Source organism: Rhagoletis pomonella, unplaced genomic scaffold, assembly GCF_013731165.1.
Source record: "Rhagoletis pomonella isolate Grant_MI unplaced genomic scaffold, Rhpom_1.0 Rhpom_scaffold_00007, whole genome shotgun sequence".
Lineage (NCBI taxonomy): Eukaryota > Metazoa > Arthropoda > Insecta > Diptera > Tephritidae > Rhagoletis > Rhagoletis pomonella.
In genome coordinates this window covers 54118725-54124050 of record NW_023458561.1, presented here as the reverse complement: position 1 = coordinate 54124050, position 5326 = coordinate 54118725, and the positions used below count along the sequence as shown (strand labels likewise).

At 37.6% G+C, this 5326-nt stretch overlaps 1 protein-coding gene across 2 annotated transcripts in view; it reads left to right on the top strand.

Annotated features, from left to right (window-relative positions):
• Positions 1–235, top strand: part of LOC118743090 (neuropeptide SIFamide) — a 2951-nt gene extending 2716 nt beyond the window's left edge. The window contains exon 3 of one of the 2 annotated variants that reach the window (XM_036475587.1): positions 30–235. The gene's annotated coding sequence lies outside the window, so the exon portion shown is untranslated. The remainder of the gene's footprint in view (positions 1–29) is intronic. The other variant, XM_036475589.1, reaches the window with a different exon arrangement.
• Positions 236–5326: the final 5091 nt, after the last annotated feature.

The window sequence follows — 5326 nt, the reverse complement described above, 5'->3', positions numbered from 1 at the left end:
GTCATCGATATAACCACGATCCTCCATACATAATTAACGATAAACATACATATATTCGAAGCGCAGTGAAAATGGCTTGTGCATGTATAAATTAATCGAAATGTAATTAACACGCATTTATAAACGCACTTATGTATATTTATATTTAACCTTAATTTTGTAGTTGTACTTGTAACAAAAAACTTCCAATAAAGCAAGTGCTCAAGAAAGCAAGTACCAAAATTTACCAAAGAAAGTTACAATACATATTTTCAAACAGGTTATGTCGAACCTCGGTTTCTGTTGACTTAACCGAACTTACGGCTCTCTCTTAAAAATTCTGTTAAATGGGTGTTGCTTATAATTGCACAGCCGAAGCTTAACGTAACTTAATGCCACGTCGAAATCTGTTTCATTTTGATTCTCTAAGTTCTACGTTCCGTTAAGTTAAGTTGCCATAATCAGGCTTTTAGTTTATCAATTCGTTTCTTAAATAAGTTGTTGAATGGACCACATATGAGAACTATTTACATACATAAGGTGTGCGACAAAATGATAAGATCACCTCAATTTTACCACAATATGAGCAAACGAGAATAATTTTTGTATGGTAATCTTATCATAAAAATTGCAAACCCCTTTTTCTTTGGTTTCAAATATCAAATTTTTATTATCATCTGTATTTGATTCCGGTTTCGACCGAAATTTGGTTAAATTGACCGGAAGCGAATTTTTTTTTTTTGTTTTTTAAATTGATCATACACGTTTTGGCTACAGATTCGGACTCGGAGGATAAAAATACGTAACTTTGTTTGAAGCTTAAAACTTTCTAAATGAATCTCGAACTACAACTCGTCCTGGGCTTCGGAAATGAGTGAAAATGTTTTTATGGGAAAATGAAAAAATATGAATAACCAAGTCGGGTCTATCTTTCGATTGTATTTCCTTCTTCGGATTTTGACCGTAATTGTGTTAAACCGACCGGAAGCCCATTGTTTTAACCGGAAGTTCATTCGAAAACAAAGTCCGACAAAAGTTATGTATTTGTGTTCGCAGGATTAAAGAAATGGGCCAGAAGTTGTTAATACGACCAAGATGGAGCAACCTAGACTTGCTAATTTATATTTTTTCGTTTTCGAATAAAAATATTTTCACTAGTTTCAGAAGTCCAGAACGAACTGAAATTCGACGGTCATTTAGAGTTTGTAAAAGGCAGAAAAAAGTAGCAAACAGATCTGGATCATTTCGAAAAATGGACTTCCGGTCAGTTTAACCTACTTCCGGTCGATAATACCATCAAATGATAGAGCATCGCCGATTCCGTAGGGCGTATTTTTGCCTTCTTCAAAAAAAAATAAAATCCTCCTTTTTAGAGGGGCTGGACATTATATCAAGGACACCCTGTATATGTATGGAGCAGTGTTGCCATTTTTATTTTAAATTGCCTCAGAAATTCGCTTTTCTCCTCTTGCTCTTTTTTAGCCCTTTTAAATATGAAACGGTCCTTTTTTGAGGCTTCAAAAATCTTAACTTAATTTTAAACATTTCCGCTGTTTGTGTGGAAAAACACATTTTCAACTGAATGAGTGATTGCAGCAAAAATTTAAATAGTGCACGTTTATTAAATTTGTAAAAAGCGTAACATTTTCTGTCCGATTTGGGCGTTCTTATGCTTCACATTTTCGTTACAAAATTATCCTCCGTCCTAACTTTTTTAATTATTTTTTTTTTTTTTTGCAAAGTTTATCAACTGAAAATAATGAAAAAATGAACAATTCTCGAAAAAAAACTTGAAAATTTTCTTATATATCTTTCAAATTTAAACGCCTGAAACTCAAAAAGTACTACTCCGATAGACACAAAAAATATATCAACGCAATGAGGCTAAATATATCTTTAGAGAGCTATTTTTTGACAATGACTGTACAAGAGATTTATTTTCGTGTTTAGCGACCCAAAATTAATCTAAAAAAAAACACTTTTTAGTGAAGTCCGTTTTTCGTGTGACTAGCATAATTAGTGATTTTTTTTATGTTTTCTTTTTACGAGCAAACAAATAAAATTTTGGAAATTCGTTCTTAAATTAATAAAAAAAAATGTTAAATTGTTGAATAATAAAATTAGCCTTTTTCTTAGCTCTAAAACTGTTTATTTAGCCTTTTATATACCTTTTTTCTGGAGATTCTAGCCCTAAGTGGATATTTATTTCTGGCAATACTGGTATGGCGTGCACCCAGTCGTACAACCATTCCATTACTGTGACCACCCGTTCAAGGCTCAACGTAGTAGATCTTTTGTTGACTTCCGCTTCAGTGGGGCGAAACCGTAAAGGGGTTTGGGTGAGTTTCCAGGCATTGGTTATATGATGCAACCTATCTTTTGATTTCATCGGAAACAATTGGAACTTTAAGACTACGATGGATTTTGCCATTTGTGACGTAATATGGCGCATTTACAGTTTTTGATTGAAATCTTATGATGGATTTCCACTAACCAGTGAAGGTTTCTGAGTTTTAGTCCAGAGTGGAGTGTGAGTTTTCCATGTTAACCTTATGCTGAGGTGCATACCAAGGTATTACGGATGGGCAGGTAAATTTTACTTCATGGAGTTTGATTCATTGGATTTTATTCGTAGCTCTTGTAGCCAGCGAGCGATTTTGTCTAAGATTTTTTGGAGTTTCAGTAGAGTCAAACTTTGTAGAACATCGAATTCTAAAATAGCAGTATCATGTGCGAAAGTGCCAATGGTAACTTCTTCTGTAGAAGGAAGATCTTGTGCGTAGAGTAAATAGATTATTGGGCCCATAACACTGCCTTCAGGCAAGCCTGCTGAGCTTGCATAGAGTACGGAAGGTTGCATACCCTGTTTTACAAAGAAGTTGCGAGTTTTTAGGTGATAATGAATAAATATGTAATAGTTGGTTTTGTGGGTGGGTTTGATTTTATAGAGAAGTCTTTCTTGACAGACGCAGTCAAAAGCTTGCGAAATACAAAGAAACACGGCAGTGAAATATATATATATTTTTTTTTTGTTCTGTGCCCTTTTCTGAAACCAAATTTGGGGTTGAGTATGAGTAATATTTTAAAGAAAACCATTTCTATGGCTTTTAACAGCTTTCTGTACAATTTGCATACGGCTGGCACAAAATAAAAGCTTTCAATGGCCAACTCTACTTTGGAGACAATGGGAGTAAACTAATTGGTCTCTATGGTTCGAATCTATCTGTGCTTTTTCCGGGTTAGAGAATTATTTTATTTGTGAGACTTTGTAATGCGGCGGTAGAAAGCTTCTTGAGAGAACATGAGTCAGAAAAGTGATGCCCTCGTGACGTAATTGCTGAAGTAAACTGCTCGCAATGAAGTCATATCCAGATACTTTTTTTGGGTTTATTTTCGATGTGCTGTTTTAACTTCCGCTTTAGTGAATTTTTGTATGGGTTGGTTCATTTGAAAAGTACAACCTGTTTAAAAAGTAAATCTAAATGAAAGAGAAAACCCCAGTTTGGCTTGAGGAAATGTGTTCTGATGTTGACAAATATGTAGATGGTGTGTGTCAATCCTCTTTTCGTGGCTCTTTTCCAAGATTAGACGTGTGGTGGATACCTGGTCTATGGTGAATTTCACAGCTATAAAGCCACACTGATAAGGCTCCACCTGCTCATTGACGGTGGCCTTCATCCTTTCACACAATACGCATATGCTTAGAAGGCTGATCCCGCGGTAATTGGCGCTATTGGCAGGGTCGCTTGTCTTGTGGATTAGGCAGAGCACCTTAAAACTCGAGTCGTCAAGCACGCGTTCTTGTAGCCATATTCTGCATAAGAGTACTTGAATAGCTCAGCTGACAGATCGTCAGCTCCCCCAGCTTCGTCGTTCTTCTACAGTGTGATTGGTATTCGTACCGCTTCAAAGCGGTGGAACATCGACTCATCGTCGACTGGGGGCTCGGTTCCGTCTTCTCCACGACTTTCAGCGATGCTACCATTCAAAAGTGTGGAAACGTCTTCCCTCCATAATTGAAGTATGTTCTGGACATCAGTCGCCATGTTTGTTTTTACAGGAGCTTGACCTGGTCTTGAAATCTTCCGTAGGTTGTTGTTGTTGTTGTAGCAGCATATAAGTTCCCCGTGTTCCGAAGGTCGTCTAACTCGCTGTTCGACGTTGATCTTTCCTTGCATTTTTCGATGCACATTTTTTGCTGCTCAGGGACAACATGATCGATTGTCGGAGTGGATGTTTGGCCCTCGGAGTGCATGCATGTCCAAAACACTGGAAGCATGCCTTAAGTCTATGACAACATAATCCATTTGGTGTCTCGTCTTTCAATCCGAAGACAGAACGTCGGGGTTTGGGCGCAGATGAGCGAGATGTTTAAAAATCTCACTTTGATGCGAACGGTGTGAACGGCAGTACTCAGCGATAGAGTCTCTCTCCCATCACAGCTGTAGTATGCGCCGCAAGGCCCCATTCATTCTGGGCACACAACCAGTCGATGTGGACGCGACAGAACTTTGTCTGCCTCGGGAGACCTGCACCACAATAGCCCATCTTCGCTCTGGCTATTGCAGCAGGCTTAACTGAGCAGAATGAATGAGGATGTACCCAACAAATGCCCGGTATGCGGACAGTCGCCACATGACTCCTGGCACCTATTCCCATGCCCCCAGAACCCCACCCAGCTAACGCCCCTGTCCATATTGACAGATCTTGTTGAAGTTGCGCGCTTCCTGTGCCTCCCCTTAGCTGAAACAGACGACAACGATGATGGATGAACCGACCCGAGCGGGGTTTAGTAAGCCACTACAACAACAACAACAACGAAAAAGGTTTGCCACAATGAACACCAAGAAAACAATTTTGTATTGCTTTTTTACCCTTCAAAATTGCTGTGGATTTTATGGCCCGTAGTCATGGAGAAGTTAGAAAAAGGTTGTGAAGATTAAAATTGTTTTTTATGGTAATCACCATTTTAACTCTTTCATAGTCAACTTAAAAATCATTTTATGGCAAAATCATTATTTTAATTTTAAAATGAGAACGCGATTTTAAAATGGTAAAATAAGATTCTAAATATTCTTTTATTGTTGAAGTAGAAACGCGGTATCACCCAGGTTCGGTCCCCACTCCGAGCAATTCCAAAGAATTTTTTTTTTTAATTTTATTATTTTTTTTTTATATAAACACTTCATTTCATGTTTGGTTTTGTTTTGTTTTGACTGTGTATCTATTAAACCGGCGCAAAAAGATGGGAGTTGGACATTTTTTCGCACGCAAAGCGTTTATCAGGCACCAGCTTAATATTTACACTGTAGGGAAAATCACAAGTTTCGAAATTACCCAAAAAATA